Below are 23041 nucleotides of genomic sequence, written 5' to 3'. Positions count from 1 at the left end.
GATGTAATCTGGTCATTACAGTGCCAACAGAAAGTATTCACACGCCTTTACTTTTCTACATTTTCATTTATCCCTAGTTCTCGAACAATGCAGTGAAGTTCAATTTATTACTCAAATTGGTAACAAAGATTTTTATCTAGGGAAACCCAGACAATTACATGGAGTCACTGACTTGCGACAATCCCCTCTTTCAGACAAGCATGTAGCCAAAGTGAACCATTACTTGCATTATGTCATTGACTTTGCATCAACCCCTCATACTGAGCATGCATGTAGTAACATTGGAAAGGAAATCTCCCCTTTAACAGGAAGAAACCTCCAGCAGAACCTGGCTCAGTGTGAGTGGCCTGACCAACTCTGGGTTTCAGTAGACAGAGCACACACACAAAAACAGAAAAATACAGAAGCACTAATCCAGGAGTACTTTCTACGTTAAAGAAAATGTAAAAAGTTAATGGCAGTAGTAGTACCTTTAGTGGATTATTTAGGAGAGAATCACAGCTATATAGATAAGCTCTGATTCAGTTTTTAAGTCTATAGGATGAAAGTCTATAGGAGCACATACAGGTAGACAAAACCTCCGAATTTAGTATAATTTTCTTTTAAAAATCCCACAGAAAGCCCATAACGGCAAATGTGATGACCTGTTTTCAAACATTTTGATATATGATTTATTCTAAAACATATAAATATAATTGGCACAAAAGCATTCACACTGTTTGTTGTGACATGCAGAACTTAGTTAAGGTACATCCGATACATCCGATTTGCGCCGCTCATCCTTGAGATGTTTCTAAAAATCAGTTTCTGCAAAATGCTTCTGTGATTCCACCTATGGTAAACTCACCAAGCAGAACCTGATTAGGAATGGAATGCACTTTTCTATTTACATAAAGGTCTCACAGCTGACAGGGCATGCAAAAGAACAAAGCAAAGAGCTAAAAGAAATTATCTGCAGACCTACGAGACAGGATTGTGTCAAGGCACAAATCTAGTAGTGTGAAACCACAAAGCCTGCTTGAATTTGGGGAGGCAATCTTGGTCTTTGTCACTTTTTCCATTTTGTCTAGTAGTCCAAAAATTAATTAGCCAGAAGATAGTATAATATTCAGTTCAATTCAGTGTGTTTATATACCACCAGTTAACACAAATGTCAACTCAAGGTGCTTTACAAGATAAACAGATCCAGTTGCTTTACATAAACATATAGTCCATTCAATCCAATCTTACAGAGATTTAAAGTCAGGAACATTCATTCCAATTTGGGTCCATTGCATCAAGTAGCTGATTTTGCAGCAATCTCTCCTCCAGAATGACCATGCATATGGTGACAGTGGAAGGGAAAACTCCCTTTTAACTGAACAAAACCTCCAGCAGAACAAGTGTGAGTACCCATCTGATGTGACCAACTGGGGGTCTGAGAAGACAGAGAAAACTAGGGTTGTCACGATACAACAATTTTAAACCTGAAACTGATGTAATTTAAATGCCATATTAAACAGATTTCTAAGATTTCCTTCTTTCACCTCTGGAAAATTGCCAAAAGTAGAAATATCCTGTCCCGGAGGGGTACTGAAAAACTAGTTCATGCATTTGTTACTTCAAGGCTATTGTAATTCTTTACTATCAGGATGTATATAAAATGCAGTTGAAAGTCTTCAGCTGATCCAAAACTCAGCAGCAAGAGTGCAGAGATGAAAATTAAAAAAGGGATAATTTTTGTCTTATTTTAGCTTCTCTTCACTGGCTCATTGTTAAATGCGGAATATATTCCTAACAGAACATTTCTTTCTTAGACTGCAGGTTTACTGGTGCTTCCTAGAGGTTCTAAAAGTAGAATGGGTTGCAGATCTTTTAGTTACCAGGCTCCTCTCCTGTGGAACCAACTCCCAGTTTTAGTCCCTGAGGCAGACACCCTGTCTATTTTTAAGACTAGGAATTTGATAAAGCTTATAGTCAAAGTGGCTTAGGTTACCCTAAGCTATCTGTTTAGTTACGCTGCTATAGCTTTAGTCTGCTGTAGGATATAATAACCACTTTCCCTCACTCTGCTATTTTCTCCTACTACTCTCCAGTTTTGCATTATTTCCTGTATGTTTGTGTTTGGTAAAACAGTACACAAGATAACACTTAGAATAAGTGTTAATATCCCTTATGGAAATATGTACCTTTGATTTTGTTGTGTAATTATTTTAATTTTATTATAGTTGCTCATCTTTAGTGTGGCACTGTATGCTTCCATTTCCTTGTCAATTGCCTGTCAATTTTATGATATGAATAAATTTAACTACCAAGGGACAATTAAGGATCATTCTATAATAAAATAAGTTGTGTTTCAAAACAAACATGGATCTGGTACATACAAGACATTTTTAGCAGAGTTTACAAGGATCTGATCCATGTAAATGTCTTCAGCCACAGCCCTGTACAAATTCTGTCTTTCTGGTAATTTTGCAGAATATTTTCTTTTGTGATAAACTATAGCAGTAGGGTTTTGCTTCATTATTAGGTAGCCGACAAAGCCATCAGATAATTAAAATTTTTCTGTGTTAATTCGTACCACAGTAGAACTGTGTGTTGCTTGATTAGAACGAAGCAAAGCTTTGTTCAGAACTTCACACTTGGGAAGTGCCTTTTGACTTGACAACTCTGACCGACGGAACCCCATCATTGTGCTGTCCGTGGAGCGAATACTTAAACAGATTGCATTAGCTTATGCCGTCCAGGAGATTAACTACTTCACAGTTGCAGATACAGAAGCTTTACTGACCTTCTTAACTTGCTCTCAAACATCAGCATTCCTTTTTATTCCTGTCCGTCTATGTCATGGGGAATGTACCTCTGAACATTGCTTTTGTGTTTGCCTTTTCGGATAAAGAAACATCTGGATGTGGTCGCCATGTTACTTTCTATGTCAAAGAAAAGTTAAAGTATTAATGGCCACAGGAGCTCCTTTCCCTGCTTCCTCCAGGAGAAAACACAGCTAAACATTTAAGCTCTAAGACAGTGGTAAAATCTATGTGATGAAAAACAGAGTAAATATCAAAGGTCGCAGCAATAGCTCCCACGTTGCTGATCTCATAAGCGCCCACTTCTGATACATGGGAAACTGAATACAAAAAGATGCCATGTCCTTAGTCTGCTGATCAGCATGCCCTTCTTTGGAGATATTTAACTGTGCAACAACACTATGACAATCTATGGGGTCTCATTTCATTTGAGTCATCATTGCTGAAAAATATCACACCTTTATTTGTTTTGATTCACTTTCTAACAGCACTTCTGAAATCGGTCCCAGGTGTCTATGAAACAGCATACAGGTAAAACAGGTGCTCATTTGGGGTTCTATAACAAGACGCTGCCCCGTTTGACCAGCTAGTTAGTATGGCAAGCAATTTTTATAGCTACTTTGAAAATAATTTCCATCTCCAATTTTCATTTGAATCACAAATATCTGACATGATAAGCAAGATTTGATTTCAGCTATTCATGATGTTTATTCTAGAAAGGAAGAATGCGTTTGTGGATAGGTGCAGCTGCAGCCCAAACACTCCAAACAAGAAAGGCATTTGAGAGAATTGAAATGTTCACTGTGGATAGAAAGAATACCATTCTGCATGTATGATATGCAAATTTTTACAATAAACAGAAAGGTTAACAGGAAAACTAACTGGATTACAAAAAGCTGCTTAAATAGATTCTTTTGACCTTTAGGAAATACACAGAGAGACTGCTGGTATAGATGGGAAGGTATCAATGCTAATTGCTGATCAAAGCTAAAATTGTCACTATCAAGTTTTTGACTTTGTTTGTCTAAATAGCAACTTACATTTGAAATACATCCTCATGCAGTATAATTGTGATTAAGTGATTAACGAACAGGAGAAGACTTGCTAAACACAGGGTTCCAAAGACATTTGCATTTCAAAATTTTATAGCTTTACAGATACATTTTCTAGATTTTCATTTTTCTTATGACGTTAAAGCCATTTGAGAAAAACACATTCACCTAGTTTGGTTTTATCCCCCCGCCAAAAAAATAAAAAACGTAGAGCAATGCAATACTGAAGCTGGCTTCTGCTATTTTACTGTTTTTTGCATCTGGACAAACACTTAAAATCTCAAATACATAAAAATCTGCACAGGATTATCCAAGACTCAAATACAGCAATGCACAGTTTCTGATCTGATCCGTAATGTCCTACAGAAATCCAAAAAAACAAAAATTAACCCAATTCAAAAATGCAGAGTCTAATTTAAAACCCAGATGTAAAAGTATTTGCAGGCCAGAGGAAATCTGTGTTTTTCTGGATCAATGAGCTGGAAATAACAAACTAAACTGTGACAAACCAAAATTAAAAGACATTTAAACATAAAGCCATGTAAAAAAAAGTGTTCTTAAAAAGAAGTAAAGTCTGAAAAATAGAGAATTTCCATGTTAAGTTATTGTTTTTTCATATGTCCAGACCTGGAAAATGGTCAAATCAAATTCTATAGTTTTCCAGTTTCTAAAAGACTTATTCAACTTATTCAAACCACTTAATCAACAGATTACAGCCAAATTAAGGTACTAGTATATATTTCGAAGCTCTTCAGTTGACAAGAATGCAAATATAGGTATAAAAGAATCATTATGATGCATATCATATAATTATTCAACTTGTAAATATAATCACAGCTAAAGGGCAAACATTAACTGTTGAGCTTTATATTAGCTTATAAAACCCTACGCCTAAATTAACACTAAACGTTTAGGTAAACAAACTTTTGGTAGCGGCAGAGATCTAAATTCAGACAGGATCAGAACATCTCTAGCTAAATATTCCAATCACTGAACAAGCACTAGAGTATTTTTGTCACAGACCCACCAGATTTAGAGGAAATATAAAAGCAACAGTAACATTCAGAAACAGCTACTCTTCACTACTGAAAGAGCTCGACCTTAGCAGATCAGAAACCATTATGATTTATGTGCAGAGAATGAGAGAGTTATCATTAAAAAGCACTTTTCTTTACCAGGGCAAAAACAGTCTGGGGTACAGCAAAAGAAAGGGAGATAGAGAAAGCATCTAAAGTGGTGAGATAGGGACAAAAAAAAAAAAAGAACAAAGAGGAAAACTAAGAGGATATCAGCAAAGCAGCAAAAAGGGTGTTTGTGATTGAGAGCTCACCCTTAGAGGGACAGCAGGAAACAAATGAGACGTGCAGGAAATGTCTTGGACACGGACAGCAAAGGGAACGCCATTTTAAGTGGTATCTCTTGGTGCATTTTATCAGAGGAAAACTACACTGTTGTCAAGCATGAATGATGCTGAGAGGATTTTAAACAAAGCTCCTGAACTCATCGTTCCCAAAAAAAAAAATCAAAAACCTATATCTGGATCATGATGGCAACAATAACTGACTGAATAACTTAAAGAATAGGTTGTGAACCGTGGAAAACAACTTCTCTGATTTTTACCTTGTTCTGTCAAAAAGCAAAGGTAACATCATGCTACTCTGAATAGGTCAGTTTTCAGCTCCACTTGCCTGGCTGAGGACCAGCCTAAAAGACACAAATCTTTTTCAGTGAATGCACCATGTATAAGCTCTAATAACAACACTATTCAGTGTGTAGGTTTTTAGTGAGGGAAGACTAAAACTTTGCAATTTTCACTACTGTGTTGGTTAAAATGAAGGCTGAGGAGGAACACATGTTAATTTCACATCTGGTGTTCATTCAGGCTGCTTCTTTTAAACAGGGAGCGATACTTTGGCAGATAACAGGAAGGCTGAATGTATCACAACAAAGTTGATGTGTTTAAATCCATTTTAGCTTTCAATCTCTGTTTGTTATGAAACATGCTGCATTTTGAAATCTTAGCAGGATTTTGAAAATCTCAGATTTATGGTAAAGGTCCTGCATTCCCCAGGGAATACATGCAGTGACTTAAGTTTACAACTGCTAACACAAAGCAAATTACTCGCCAGTATGAGACCTTAAGACCTTTGACCTTAAGAATCCAGCCTTGTTCATGACAGCCTGGACATTTGAGTAGAAAACATTTACCCTTTTACGTAAATATTGCACATGGACTTGTAAAATCACAAATAGATTATTGTGCACTAGATACAGTAAAGTATGTACCGTATATTTGTCAAAATAAAAACCAGAATTCTCCAAGCTTTGTTTGTCATCCATACCAGAAGTTTAAGAACCACAGGACCAATTTTTTTTGCTTTGTTTTAATGAGTGTGCAATTTTCTGATGGGCTTTCTGTCAGTGACTCAAAAACCGAGGGACTCAAGGCTTATTGTGAGCACTTTAGTTTGTGGTAATATTATGATAATATTAAAAGTGATATAAAAAAAACTATTTACAACTTCTTGCAGTCTTTTTTAGGTAACTGTGTGGCTGTGACTGCATGTCACAGCAATCATAGCACCACAAACACTGCAAACTTGTAAATATAAATACAGCAAATATAAAAGAAGCAGGTGTAGACCAGCTGATGCTAAGGCCGAAGGTCTCCAGATAAGCCCTGCAGACCTAACTCAAGCCAAGCTGGTGGCAATTCAGGACCACTAATCTGTTTGTTTTGTCTATTTGAGAGACAGACTTGCGCGTGCATGTGCGTCCGTGTGTGTCCGTTCTCCTGTTCGCTGAAACAATGGAGAGAGCTGTTTCACTGAGCCACAGTTGATGGAGGATAAGAGAGGCGGCAAGCAGTTCCAATGGGTCTCAGTAATCCATCATCATGAGACAGGGTTGGGAAAGAAACACAAATCTGAGCACAGGCACACAGACACACGGGGAATAAGGCAGAAGGGTTTACTGAGCATGCATGACTTACTGTACCAGGACCACACACAGTGAATAAACATGATTGGAGAAAAATCTGTGTGAGCGCAGGAGACAGAACAATTCTCCTTAAAGAAGCAAAAGTTGTCTCAATTAACCAAAGATTGGGATTCACATTTGGATAACTACATTTATCAAACCCTGCAGACAAGTACTGAAAGCCTTGTTTAAGCGCACAAAATAAGCCTCGAGTTCTTCCTCCCACACAGTCCATGACGTTCTATAAGGATGCTTTGACTTGAGGACTGATCAAAAACAGAGTACCCTGAAATGTACTGATCAGGTTTTTAAATCATTAGACTAACTAATAAATATTGTCCCTTCTGAGTTTCTTATGTACAAATGACTGTTATGGTAACGTTACACACTGCATGTACAGTACATGCCAGCAAAAACAGTTAACGTCAGCTTTCAAGTTGGTCTATTTTTATGTAAAGCTTCCATCAAGCAAGCATTTCCTGTAAGTAAGGCACAGACAGTAGCTCTGACAGAGATGTGCATATTCTGGTAAACGATGCGTTTGATTAATCAATCAGGGGACCTTCAAGGCCTATAGGCTATTAATAGTTCATAGCAATCTGTTTAAGTTTGCCATAGCATCACAATAATGACCGCATTAAGGTCTCGTAACTCTATATTAAATTGCTTCTAATCGCTTCAGATCTTTGTTTTTATTATAAATGCATATTTATATTTAGACCTCAGTAACGTTCAAAATAAAAAGTTAAGCAGTAAATAAATAAAATGTTTTTTTTTTTTTTTACATGTTAAATAAAATGTTCTGAAAAAGACTCAAGGACGTTAAATGTCCAGGAGTTAAATTTGGCCAAAGGAAAATGATATGAATTTATAACCTACAGCATCAGTGTTATAGACAATCTAGATGGCATGCATTCAATGTGATTTGTAATTTCACTCATTAGAGAACTGTGTCATGACTTGAAGTGAAAAATCTAAGTTTTGAACTCTAGCCAGCCAACAACTTCACCTACTTTTCTAGTTTTTCATCACTCCCTAAACTCATCACTTCTGCTGTGTTTTAGATTTGACTGGAAACCAGCACAGATGTGTGGTTTGAGACTCGTGGTGTTTGAAGTAAAGCAGACACAACAAGAACAATGTGGCAATCGTCTGAAATGTGTGCTTTTAAAATTAAACCTTGAAGAGAATCTAAAGAGCTGCAGCTGTGATGGGTGGTTATTGGTCCTTTGTTAGACAATCAGCTTCAAATATTTTACAGCAGAAAGTTTGCCTCATCAACAGTATTATACACCAACGTAAACTTTTAAGTGGAGACTATCTTGAAGATAATAAAAATTTAAAAAAAAAGAAATTCAGGCTCCCAGATGATAATAATGTCAAATGTCAAACTCTCTTGTGAAAAACAATTTTGTAACAAAAGGTCATTTCACCACACAGTCCATTCTCAAATATCACTGCACTTTGTCAGCTTGCACATGTGGCTTTGAGAGCTTACAGTCTCTTACCAAGGAATGCCAGACATTTGGAGAAATAACTCCAGCGATGCAGGTGGAGGATGACTGAGAGTGTTCTAAAAAACTATAATGCTGTTAAAAATATACAGTAGCTTCAAAGGCAAACATTCCTCCAGAATCCAGTTACTTAGTTGGAACACCATCATATCTACAATTAACCACTAAGCTAAATTAATCCAACTCACGTTTTTATCACTTAGTGTCTTGTCTGTAAAATAGAACAGATTCATGTCATCAGACAATTAATAGACTGAGAGACTCTGCATACATATTCTCTAGACAGTAGTTTAATTTAAATGGGATTGAAGTAGGATGAGGAAGAAAGGTAACACTAGTAATGGGGAGGTGTGAGTAGAGGCAAGTTTGAGGGTTACTACAATGAGTCACCACCAGTGACAGGTACTCAAACTTTCTCAAAGTGAAAAAGCTTGCGGGAAGAACAAGAGTATAATCTGGAAATGTGCTGCAATATATTGATCTTCATTGTACTGCTAGCAGACATAAAGGAAGGATCTTACACTGAATTATGAACAAAATCTATTGGATAATATCAAAGAAGTTGGTAGTGCAAAACATATCCTACAAAGTGTCACCAAAAGATCGATTGCCTGCTGTACTATACAACTGGCCAATCATTCAATGATTATTTTGTATAGTAACATCCAAATAAAAGATTACCTATCATAGCTTTAATCAATTTTTCTGAAACTAAAAACGTTTCGAGTTTTTTTAGGAGTGAGACGCTAACCATTTCTGATTGGTACAGCATTCATTCAAGGTACCAGGATTTTTAAAGCAATATGTTCTGAATAAAAACCACCATTGATCCTTATACCTCTGTCACACTATTGTGTATCAGCCTTTCCTTTTAAGTGTGTTGTAAGACATGATTCCAGAGAAAAAACATCTCTCCCACATTACATTTCCACACATGCAACACTGTAGTATTTGATCACCGCATAAACCAGATAAACTAGATTTTTTTGTAATGGTGAAAAATACTGCCACATGAGTGCCACAGCTTTCACACATCATATATAAAGCTTTTCCATTTGGGAGGGTGTTCATAGAGCACTGAAATTTAATTCCAAGATGGTCAGTTGATCCCTATTATGAAAAAAGTAAAAGAAGATGGTGACGTCACAGAAAAGTGACATACCCAGTCACAACGCAGCAGAACACTGTTAACGGCATTGTAGTAAATGGTTGCCAGGAAACATTAGCTACATGGTAGTTAGCTCTATAGCTTAGCAAAATTTATTTTTTAACTGAAGACAACAGCTCCTGCTTGTATGACTGCTAGTAGGGATGTAACAGCACATGTAGTCATAGCATGCTAAATAAAATGGAGCACCACAAGTGCAGAGTATGCCATCTTGTTTTAAGCCTGGAACCGAACAGAATGAGAAAACTATTGTTTTGAATCTCCTGTTGGCATGAAATCCAAAGTCAGCAAACAAAGCACCTCAATGCTCTGCTTCTTATGGTGTCAAGGCAGGAGAAGGGCACAGCAATTTGGATGGAGGAGGAATTAATCATTATTTTAAAGTTGTAAAGATGCACAACATTTATGTGCAGAACTAAAGTGCAGAATTTGAGAAATTTAAGGTTCTTCATTCAACTACACTGATGATGGAAAAAGAAAGCTGGACTGAAGAAAAGCATTATGTTGATGTTTTTCAACGGTGAGAAGGTACATAGCTCGGTCTACACTGAAATTAATTACTCAGCTGAAACAATGTCAAGCCGGATGTAAACATCATCTGTATGGAGAAAAATAAGCTAAATTGCAAACCAATCTGCTTGAACCATTCTCCAGGCCCCAAATACCATTTATAGCAGTGCACTGGTACAGTGCTGAGAGGAGTGTCAGAAACACTCCAGATGCACTCCTATGGTGCATTCATGTACAACTCGTATAATGAATTGTTTAAATAGCAAAACAACTCTAAAGTGATGTAAACATTTTTACTATCAAATATCAAGACAGCTTTCTTCAGAAATTCCTCAAGATCAACCTTAGCCATTTTTAGGGGCTTTTGTGGTTTTATAATGATTTAAATAACTTAATAAATTAATCCAATTAGTTTTATATTGCCGTTTTTAGTGGCACGTTTTCGAAATGCTAGAACACTGACAATTTAAATTACTCTCAGAACATGTGAACCTTCTGTGTTCACTGTTTAGTAAAATAAAGACTTGAATGTACCACAAATCTGCCAAACAGTAACTGTAAATCAGAGGTATGTACCAAATCATGTTTTCTGTCTGCCATGACACCCATTATTTTTTAGCTGTTCCCAACAACCATTGGGTACATGGTAGTTCGCTGTTGCTAACATCCTTCAGCTATCCAGTTGTGGGCTCTGCAGCCTAACAAATTCAAATTTAAGAGAATTGTTTCTCATCTTGCCATCATCTTTTCCATAAGTCTTTTTTTTTTTTTTTATTTAGTACAACCCAAGCATTCTTTTCTGGCCATTTTCTTAATTTTAACAACTTGTTTTTACAGTTTTACCAGAGAATTAAAGGAATGTACCACTTGTTCTTTGTTGAAAGTAAAACAGCAAAAGACCTTCCATTCTAAACTTATTTCACAGCATGTTCTGTGAGATTATTGATGACATTTAAGATCGGTATAAAATGATTTAATATCAGTTGTTCACAACAGTCAACTGACATCCAGCCCTAATAGAGAATGTTATTGTCAGAACAGATAACAAAACCATTGTTGCATCCCTCACTGATACAAACCATAGCCCTTTGTTTATCAAGTGGATAAAAACACTGCTGCTGAGCAACCCAGGCAGCTTTACATATTCAAAATTTTTTTACTAATCTAATTTTATATCCCATCTACATCTTTCAGCTTTTACTAATGTGGTTTTATTAAAATAAATCCTTTGGGTAACATAGCTCTCACCTAGTTAAGGTTTATTTTTCCTCCACGCAGAGTAAAGATGGAAAGACAGAGACGTAGGAAATGTTTTGGCTCGATAGAGAGTGTATATGTCCTAACCAGCCTAATGTGGTGTTAAATGACTTGTAACAACCACTGACAGTGTTTTCCAGGCTGCAGGGAGATGCATGAGAAGTGCTGGAAAACTCTGGCTGTCTAATGTGGAATACTAAAGTTCCCCAGGTACAAACACACAAGTTAGCTATAATCAACCTTCGGCTACTGCACCAAGCAGCATGATGAATAGCTACCACAGTCAGTTATACTTCCAGTACAGCAGATGTGTGGTGTATGTGTGTGCAGAGCCAAGGGAGGGAGGCAAAGTAGGCCAGCATGAATATAAAATCACCCCTGCCAGGCAATGATGTAGGCTACAAGGAGAGAAGTATGTGCTTTTTTTCTCTTTTCTGCATTCTTATATATGAGTAGAAGTGTGCTGCCAGAGAAAAGGCACAGATGAAAGTGGATAGAGGAGACTAAAGCTATGGTTTTGCAAAAACGCTCATTTATCAACACGCTCGGTGCCACAAAAACATCAGGTGACTCCAACAAAGCAGCTTGTTAGAATATGAATATTTCTGTTGCTTAGGGCTGCCAGACAGGAAGAAACACACACATACACACACAAACCAGAGAGATGTGTACAAAGCCACATCAGTGCCTGAGCACTGGTTTTGATCCAAATGCTGTGTGTGAAAATTCCATACAGCCCCAGCCTATCACAATCACAACCATCCAAAATGCACTTTCCAAAAAACACACTCACACACATAAAAGAGCCAGACACAATGGCATGAAGCAGACAGTCACAATAAAGAAACAATGACAAAAGAGGAAGATAGTAGACATGATAAGAATCAGCATATTATTTAGATATAATCTTACTCTAAAAATGTAAAAATCCAAGGAAAACACCCTAACATTTTTATTAGTATAATTTGGAAATGCAAGTTTCACTCTTTATTATTTTTTTATATCTAAAATGCAGTGTGAATTAAATGATCAAAGTTTTCTCTGGCTGTATGGAACATAAAGTAGTATAGCCCTGTGCTTAACTGCATGTTGCTGTGCACTACTGAAAAAAAACTACTACACTTTTTCCTCACTGACAAGAATGACAATTTCAGCTGTTTGGCTACTTGAGTTTAACCAGCTCATATCAGATTGTTATACTTTACTTATAGTATGTGTCTCTATAAAGAGCATTACAGCAAAAAGGTTTCATATTGTACACAATAAGCACATGAAAACTCCTACTATATTTGGCAGGTGTGCATTCTTTATTTGGATTAAGTCTATGTATCAAAATAACAACAAATAAATGTTATGGATAACATTTTTGTGGCGTAATCATGATGTTATTGTAGCAGCAGTAGCAAAACTGAAAGCAATTATATTATGTTATGTGTTTTAATCTGTGTTTATGCTGTCACAACATAAAATTATTGTAGTTTTACTCAACGTTATCATACCGTAACAATCACCGACCAGCATAGTCGACATGCACACAGCAAAAACATTTAAATATATTAATGTTAGCATCTTAAATCTTCCCACGGTTTTAACGTTTAGCTTTAAACATATTCTGTAGCACCACAAAAGTCTCTTATTTTGTTAGAACAAGAAACAGAATAGGTTTTTGATGATGGCTAACAACCAAGCTACATGGTTGCTGTCTTTTGCTCATAGTGGTGCAAAAAGCTGTTAAATTTCATTTTTTAACAAGTTACTTTTAATTCAGTTGTTATATGCAACAATATTACTGTAAACTATATTTCTGTTTCTTCTGTTTTACAGCATCTTCATATAATGTATTATTTTATAACTTCAAGATTCCTACATAATCTGTATGGATATTCTGTATGTCATGAATACTCGTCTTTTTGTGATGTGAATTGTCTGTATCCTCTTAAAAAATGAATTCCAAGTGAAGACTCAACGGCTTTTAATTGAGTCGTTAGCTTTTGCTAATGACCGTTAGCTACACTGATGTTGTGCAAATTACAGATATATCAGTATCAGTACTTCAGTAATATATATCAGTAATTTATATCAGTAATTTAAATTAATTGATTTCAACTCATTTGTTTTAGATAACAGTCCTATTTTGTTATCGAAAATCCATTAAAGAATTGGATCATGTTTTTTTTTTTTTATCTTATTTATTAATACCACGGAGCCATGGTATATTTTACTGAAGATGCTGAGAGAATCTCATAACAGCCAGACTGACTTCCAAATAAATTTATATCGAGAATTTGTTTAAATTCAGTCAGTCAGTCATTTTCTACCACTTATTCCATAGTGGGTCGCGGGGGAGCTGGTGCCTATCTCCAGCAGTCTATGGGCGAGAGGCGGGGTACACCCTGGACAGGTCGCTAGTCCATCGCAGGGCAACACACAAACAACCATGCACACACTCATTCATACACCTAAGGGCAATTTAGAGTGACCAATTAACCTAACAGGCATGTCTTTGGACTGTGGGAGGAAGCCGGAGTACCCGGTGAGAACCCACGCATGCACGGGGAGAACATGCCAACTCCATGCAGAAAGACCCCCGGTCGGGAATCAAACCCAGGACCTTCTTGCTGCAAGGCAACAGTGCTACCAACTGCGCCACCGTGTAAATTAATTATGTATATTTATTTAAATGAAAAATATTTCATTTAAATAAATATTGAAAACCCAGTTCCATGCAGAACTCCTAAATGTCTGGTTCAACTCTGATTACATTTAAACTTAAATTTTGGCAGATGTAAGATAATTTTTGCAATAAAGCAAGTGAAAGTATGAGTTTTCAGTGTGGTTTACAGCAAAGGTTTTAAATCCCGCTCCTCAGGACCCACTGTCCTGCATGTTTTAGGCATTTCAGAGCCTCCACACACCTGACTTAAATGGTAAATGGACTGAACTTATATAGGGCTTTTCCAGTCATACAGACCACACAAAGCACTTTACAATAGAGCCACATTCAACCAATCACACTCACTAACACACACATACAGCGATACGCAGATCGGTAGGCAACTTGAGGTTAAGTGCCTTGCCCGGGGACACATCAACATATGGCAGCAGGAAACTGGAATCAAACCCACAACCTTCTGATTGCAAGATGACTGCTCTTCCTACTGAGCCACAGTCGCCTCTTAAATAAATGGGTAATTTATAGTCTTTTGTAGTACTGGTGTGCTGGAGCAGAGAGTCAGCTAAAATATGAAGGACAGTGGCTCCTGAGTACCAGGACTGAAAATCAGTGATTTAAAGACCCTGAAAACATATTGTTAATCTAAAAATTTGTCATTTTAGCTGTTGCACTCGGTTCCACAGTTCTTGGCCTGTAAGCCTTGTTTTATCTTCCCCCGTCTCTCTCTTCAACTCTCCAACCTCGGTTACAAGAGCTCTACCACAGAGGTAAAAGGTGATGGCAGCCATATGGTTCCATCACCAGGTTTTTTGTAAATGTGGGAAACAAGAAAGTGGTAGAGGCTGAGAAACCAGAGAGTGATGACACTGCAGAGACCTCCATTACTTCGCCATAATAGGGATCATTCACCAGCGGCTTCACCCAGATCGAGAGTCAGGGACTGAGGGACCAGATTATGCTCAGGGGTGAGGAGGACATATATGTGCTTTGAGAGAATAAAGGAACGGAGAGAGGTAGCAAAAGCTGTCATCAAGCAAGGATGGGACACTTTACGTTCTTTTCTCACTTCCAGACGGGAGACCTCACTTAAAATCTCACATGGCTTATCCTCGGAAACAAATCCGACCATCTGGAAATGGAAGCTAACAAGAGGATGAAGAGGAATTTAGAGAAGCAGAGCAGAATTTAGGCGCTTTAGGACATAAAGTACGCAGGGCTTCTTACATGTGCAGACAAATTGGAGAGTTTAACATAAAAAAATTATAATTCGAGTCAAAAAGAACAGCAGCAATCAGCATTCCACCTTCATAAGAATCATCCTGCTTCAAAAGCAGATCAAAAAAAGCTGCTATTAAGAGGATTTGGGAGTGACGGAGTGTGCAGTTTAGGGGACAACTTGAGATTTCTGTTTTTAATTGGGTGCTTTAATAGGTATTAGTGGGGGAAAATATGTTTCTTGATTTATCCAACAAGTCGTTTAAGTGCGTTTAAGCTGCAACTACAGACCTTGGTTTCACAAATGCACGCTATGCTAACAAGCTAGAAGCTCACCCTCCTGCATGACAGGTAACTGATGATGAGGGGAAAAAGGTCCAATTATAACTCAGCATTTCAACATTTCACTAATGTGCTTTGTGATTTGTTTAGAAACTGTGCGCACCGTCTCCATGAGACTCCTGCTGTGTCTTGCTCCCCTGCCGCCAGGAGCAGAGAAAGGGTAAGCAGAGATACCTACGGTGTGATGAAGCTCCACAGGGGGGCCCCAAGCTCATCAGACCCCCACAGAACATCATACAGCTGGACCTGTGCCACACTTCCGATGGAAATAGCACCTGAGGGACAATCTGAGACTTTTAAATATTCCCTCTGAATTCTCCTCCTCATAACTTCCCTTCCTGAGGATCACAGTCTTCCTCCCGGTACTGCTATCGACAGTTAAGATAAGAGACACTAACCAATCGTCCTTTTTCTTCCTTCTATCACTTTGTCTGTCTCTCTCACTCCAAATGGCTCACACAGGGGCCAGGACAGCCCAGCTGTGTGATAGATAGCAAAGTCATTCATGACCTTGCAGTTGAAGCCACACCCTCTGTCCTCCATTTCTTCATAGATAGATGTGAAAGTGAAAGGGAGAAAACGAAACAGTGTATGTGTGTGCAGGCAGTTTAAGTGGCAGGTCGATCTATGTTAAAACATTTCCTGTTGTCCCTTGGGTCAGGAGCAGCACTGCTTTAACTGTTTTCTAAGATTATTCACCGACTACAGACTCCAGGGGCAAACTGCAGCAAATCCTTTATTTTAATGGAGATTCAGGATGGATAACGTAAATGTGGATTGTCTTTTTGAGATATTTATTTGTTGAATTATCTGATTATCTTTAGATATGTTTTGATTTTTTTGCTTGCAGTGAAATTAGCCTGAAGGTCAAGTTTGCACCTTCCCTTCATCAAGCTACAATGGCTTTTCTGCTGATTTATAAAAATCAAGTCAGACTTTAACAGAAATATGGCAAATTTACAGCTCGAATTATCTGCAAGTGAATGGGACTTTCCATTTCTTCATTACATAGAAAAGAAAATATGTACACAAAGCTGTTCATGTTTGCCTCATCTATAAAAAATTAACACAGTTTGAGCTTTCCGATCACAAAGATCTGCAGGGGTTCCCCAACTTTTGTGGTAAGTAATCATAAAATCATCTAGAGTTTTTGTAGCCAAAACATGACATTTTAAAAAGCACAACTGTAGATATTACATTTCTATGTTTTTATGTTATGAAAGTCCTCCATAAATTATAAATTCTGATTACTTGGACATTGTCAGATGTAGACGTGGTGGTTACCTCGTCAAAGCGTGCTGAGGTTTTAAACAATTACAGTTTCAAAATAGCTAAAATGTTGTGTCACACTGTGGTTTTCTCAAGCTGAAAGGAAACTAGAGCAGTGCAGCCCTGCCACTCCCCCCAAACGCTGCTGCGGACTGCTCGTCAGCTGGATGCAACACTTTCTCCTGGAAGGGTTTTAGAAAACACTGTCAGCCATGCCTAATCAGTCGTAAAGCGAAAAAGGAGACATACTCTTGTAATATTCTTCCAGGCCCCAGTTAATTCAGAGCTACGCAATTATTTCAATTTTGATTTCAATTTTGTGTTGCAATTAATTTGAACACAAAAACCATTTAAACAGCACAGAAACTGTTCTTTTTAAAATTACTTGGCCAAATTCTGCTTTGCAGGAATACTCACTAATGCACTTAATGAGTTTTCAAGCTCAAGGAGTAATCATAATGTTCATTTGAATATAAACCAAAACAATTGTGATTATGATATTTTCTATAAACGAGCTGTTTTAATATCTTATTTCAGCCTTAAATGCATTAAAAGATTGTCTCCATAAAGATGTTTGATCCCCTATCACATTTAGTGCATCTTCTAGTGACTTCTTGCAAACTGAACCAATTTATCCCAGATGTACTTTCTATGACACATAAGATAGAGCTTTGAATGGTTTGGATCATCCACAAAACAGGACAGGTCCAGACTGCAACGAATAATCAGGAATGCAGAGAGAATAATCAGGGCTGACCTTCCCTCCATCCAGGACTTATACAGGTCTAGGATCAGGAAAAGAGCTGCTAAAATCTCTGCAGACCCCACACACCCTGCACATAAACTGTTTAGAGTTTTACCTTCAGGCCGCCGCTACAGAGCACTGTTCATTAAACCAGCCGCCACAGAGACAGTTTCTTCCCCCAGGCTGTTTCTCTGATGAACATTCAATAGAGTACAGAACAACAGCATACAGATGTTGCAAATGTACCTTTTTATTATATATGTGTATATTGTAAATTGTAAATTTGTATATTCTGTAATGCAAAAACAGAACAAAAGAGCAAAGTGTACCGGAGTCAAATTCCTTGTTTGTATGTATGAACTTGGCAATAAAGCTGATTCTGATTCTGATTTATGAGCTAATGAGATCAAATTATAGCGTCAGTTATGAGTAAATAAAAAAAAAAAAGTGCAAATTCACTGGATTGTGCCTCATCAATTAAATTGTATGCAAAGTCTGTGAGATTAACACTCTGGTACATAGTTGGTACTCTAAGTTACTGAACCATTTCAGCCATATAAATGAAATAAATACAGAGCATGTAACTAAAAATCATTTCCTATTTTGAAAATCTGTTACATTAACATAAAAGATGATGTCATCACACACTATAGCAAAACATAATTTAATCAGAGATTTAAGTCTATTAGTGGAACACTCATCTGCTTGATTACCCGGGCACACAACGTCACACTGTTTCCCTCTGCGTAGACATTTGAGGAGATTATAGACGTTGCAGGAAATAGGTGTCTCAGGCTTTAGGTCTGCAGCCACAGGGCAAGCCTGAGAAACACTTTGATTGCACTCTGTTTTGTGGAGTTATTCAGACCACCCTGGGGTGCCTGCCACAGAACAGATTTTGAAAATGGATGACAGGTTTCTTTGAAATCTTGCAAGTTACACCTCAGCACAGCAAAGTGTCACGCATCGTTGAGCAGATGACAACCCAGTACCATATCTTTCTTTTAACACCCTGCCTTCTTATTTTCATTTCGTTTCTATTTATCGTGATAATTTGGCGAGTCTGTGTGTTCCAGACTGATTTATTCATCTAGTCTGACAAGTCACCATGGAATCAAGACCTTTGTAATATTACAGCGCGAGAACAAGGATAATGAAACGCTTGCTGGCAGAGATTTACTGGGACCTCTAAATGGGCTCAGGTGAGGACAGAGAGAGCAAGAACACATTCATCTATCGAAAAAGGATGTAAGAAAAATACACAAAAATCCATCACGAGGACTCAGTCAATTTCTACCCCAACACAAACTTTTGCTTTCGATCCTAAAAAAAGCCTCGCAGCTGGATAAAGCTGCCTATAAATAAGCACAATTGGTGTCGTTGGAAGGCTCTCTCAGACTGACAAGGCCGACTCAAGATGTATCTGAAATATGTCCCAAGTGTTTGCATAAAATAAATATGTGACAGCATGCTTCAGATAAAGAAGTCAAACATGCCAACCCTTTTGTCAACAAACACCGCTGCTCAGCTGGCTTCCCTCTGTAACAATAGGAAGCATCACAACGTGTCAAGTAAGGAAAGGCTGTGAACTGAAGCGACTGACCATTATCTAGTCAGTGAGCAGGAAAAAAAGGAATGTCTTCCAAAGGGATGACACAAACTGTAAATTGGTCCATCACTACACCATGAAGTACTCCACCTTCTAATATGGCATCTTAATCTAAGCTTTTTGCCTTGAAGAGAACTACTAAGTCATCAAGTGAATATCTCCATGTCAACAATAAAATGAGAGGTCTGAAGCTTGAAAGTAGAAAAGCGCTGAGTATTTCTTGGTAAAAAGATAACTAAAGATCTTCTTTTAATTCATCTCACAGCTGCTGTAATTAATTCAATTCTCAGAACTCAAAGTGAGAAAAGAAACATCGATTTCTGAAATCAACTCCAAATGACTTGGTACTTTTGCACAAAACAAAACAGTTGACAAACGAAGAAAGTTAGCATCTGCTTTGTAGTTTACTACACCTAAGCAAAAAGTCTGAATGAACACTTAATTTTAGTATTTGTTTTAAGGTAAACTGCACAGAATACTATGCCTTTTTGCCTTCTTGCTTTATACAAGCAAAACCAGCATGACTGACAAAATTTCCAAATGGCCAAACAGGTCTTACTTGTTAGCACAAAAAGAGTAACATTATTTCCGCTGTCAGTGCACAGCAACAGGTGGGGGAGAGGCCGCTCTGCTTTACTGCATACAGCCAGAGAAAAGTCCAGTCTCTGTGGCACTTCCTTCGACCTTTTGTTAAAACAACATCATTCTAAGAGGGGTATGACAGAGAGCTTTTTAGCCGTAATTAAAACAAAACTTTTTAAAACCGTGATATATCTTGATACCAGTAACCGGCCCTACTAATGACCAATCAGTAATAAACTAATGAGCTATTTCACAGTTTTTCATTAGAAGTCTGGAAACATTTGGATCATATCTAGTTGAAAATCTGAAATACTTAGATTGGTCAAATCTGTACTGGATAATTCTTCACTAAACAGAGATTCTTCAAAACACAGTTTGGGATTCATGAAATTTGAATTCTACATGTGAAACTGATAAGGAGAGCATTTTCAGTGTTTGTTTATTTTTTTGTTGTTTTTTGTGGCATGAAGTCCTGATTAAAATTAAACAAACCTGTCTAACATGGAAACAAATATAAGTTCTACACTGATTATGAATTCTTTAAAAAAAACATAGTTGGATTGGTAAAACGTTTTTATGTATTTGTCAAACAAAATTAAATAAGGATTGTGGGTTATCTAAAAAAATATTGTTCAAATCTCATCTTAGGGACCCAGTGTGGCGTATCGTCTCGTCTTGTAAGCTAGATGTATCGCTACATGGACTGAATGTTAAATGGACTGAACTTATATAGCGCTTTTCCAGTCATACAGACCGCTCAAAGCACTTTACACTAGAGCCACATTCACCCAATCGCACTCACTAACGCTCACACATTCATATACCGATACGCAGATCGGTAGGCAACTTGAGGTTAAGTGCCTCGCCCAGGGGCACATTGACATATGGCAGGAGGAAGCTGGAATCAAACCCACAACCTTCTGATTGCAAGACAACTACTCTTCCTACTGAGCCACAGTCTACATCACTAGTAGAAAAACATAGCTACCTTATGTTGTGCTAGAAAGAGTTAAGAAAACCCTTTAGTGAAATCTGATAATAAACCACATGACGTTTTCATCCATCTGTTTATAAACCAAGCTTAATCGCTTATCATTCCAAAACAATGGAGCTTACTAGTCGACATCTTTTTCGATCATTCTAGCTGCTTATTTCCCAGTTGTTTAAGCCTTGGTAATAATAACATATACCAGTAGAGCCACGTATCGAAAAAGAAAAAACAAACACTGTAAGAGTTTCAGGCAGAGCAGCCCGGAAGTGGAAAACAACACCAGGAGGTCCAGCTTCTGGATGCAGGCAGCTAAAGAGTAGCGTTGCCTTGACAACACTGATGCCTTGTTAAAGATTATAGCCAAGCAGCTTGCAGTATCAGAACTTGACAAACATTGTGTGTAGATGAATATATTTATTTAGATGCACTGCATGTTCTATTTGCATAAAAATGAAAAGTCATACCCTTTTAATTTTTTTATGGCATCATTCATTTCCCTCATCTGCAAGACTGTCATTTAGAACAAACAGTATGCACCATCTTCTGATGTATTGCTGTAACAGACAAACCAGCTGCTCACCCAGAGCACAGTGGGATCCGATCAATACAGCAACGGTGAGCAGGGAATGTGGCTGCTGTGGTCTCCCACATTGACAGGAATAATGGATCAGCTTTTGGGTCACTGTGGACTCATTGTACCAGCAGCATGACCACTGAGGTTTCCTGCCTCTACACCTCTTTGTTTCAAGTCTTTTAATTAAAGAGCTGGGCAACAGAATTCCCTAACAGGCTTAGCTATTGGCAGCCCTGCAACCAGAACTGATTGTTCAACTCAGGATTTAGCAAGTAAAGCTTTGTTTGACCAAGACATAGTGCTTTAGTTCATCAGGGTATCAGGCCCTTGTGTGTGTTGCCGCATCAGAGCGGGATTCGCAATTAAACGCATCGGAAACAACTGAAACAAAAAGAAGGTGTTTGCCTACAATACTTGAGAGTGTGTTTCAGCTGAATGCTCTGATAAGCTTTCCCTGATCTGATGTGGACCAATCCAGAGTCCTTTCCTCTTCCGCTGCATCAGCTGGTGATTTCTGAGCACATAGCCACTGCAGCATCCTACCTCCTCCTCCTCCTACTCGATCTCTCCTCTCCTCCCCCACTCTCCTTCAACCCCTCTCCACCTGCTTTTAAATGCATGGCACTGCTCTGCCAAGCCAAACCAGCCTGTGCATGCAGCATCACTCCTCTCCGTCCCTTCCAGAAGGAGACCAGATTGGAGAGAGCAAGCAAAGCCCTCTGCTGCACTGAGCAGTACCAATAGATGATTGAGAGATAAGAGGCAACCCAAATCAGGATGGCTCTAGGCAGCCAGTGGGAGAAACAAATAGGCCACTGGCAACACAAATCCCCAAAATAGTCACTTTCCAGCAAGCTAAAATCTGAAAATATACCTGCATCATTCAACTTGTTCTTTTACAAGAGAATCAATAAGGGTCCGAGCCTCTTTCTTGTACCATATATATGCAGCACCACCGCATCATGCACGGAGGAGGTTAAAACTATTTACACAGACATCCTGTACCTTCATAAAGCTCCCCATGACATATGTCTGATGTACATTTTGGCTGTTTCGTAACTATGCACACTAGTCATCTCAGTAGCCTCAGCCGGATTAATCCTCTCTGATGTGTTGTGTTGGACAGGCCCAGCATTACCGACACAACCTCTGATGGAAGAGTAAAGATGGGGGGGAGGGTTGCAACCTATATCAGCTCCATACATAACAGCAATGTGAGGCAGAGTAAAATAAACCACTAAACGCTTCAAGGCTACCAATACATCACTCCCTTTGCGCGCAGGATGCAGGGCCCTGCCTGCCTGCCTGCTTGCAACAATAGGCCTGTGCATATTTTTTCCTCATAAACGCATACGGATGTCGGTGGATAGCATAATGCTAAGTCAGGCCTTTGTCCGATGATGCTGGATGCGTGCGTTTCAGAGGTGACACATCACGCATGCATGCGTGATTTTTGCAAGAATAAAAGCCGTTTGGGTCACGGTGTTGTGCGCAAAACTATTTGTCGTTTACTGCATCACTTCGGGTTACAGATCGAGGTCAAGAGAACAGCCACAATGCATTGTGTCCAGTGTCCACCAGATCTTTCTGTATAGATCTGTATCTTTCTTTGGACCATACAAGAATCCGGTCATTTAGTCAACAATGGTTGGTGATTAGAACAACCCTCAAAGCCCTTGTGGAGTCACATGCTTCTGTCTGCCTCTACAATAATACAGCCTCATTTATTCCGCTCCCTAAAGCTTTTCTATCTGCAGAAATTGTTATTAAG

The 23041-nt window shown here is 38.2% G+C and overlaps 1 protein-coding gene across 1 annotated transcript in view; it reads right to left on the bottom strand.

Annotated features, from left to right (window-relative positions):
* Positions 1-23041, bottom strand: part of nbeaa (neurobeachin a) — a 147512-nt gene that overhangs the window by 123718 nt on the left and 753 nt on the right. The window lies entirely within an intron of this gene.

This window comes from Girardinichthys multiradiatus, chromosome 11 (assembly GCF_021462225.1).
Source record: "Girardinichthys multiradiatus isolate DD_20200921_A chromosome 11, DD_fGirMul_XY1, whole genome shotgun sequence".
In the NCBI taxonomy this organism is placed as follows: domain Eukaryota; kingdom Metazoa; phylum Chordata; class Actinopteri; order Cyprinodontiformes; family Goodeidae; genus Girardinichthys; species Girardinichthys multiradiatus.
Note: the sequence above shows the minus strand (reverse complement) of the source record. Positions and strands in the feature narration are given on the sequence as shown.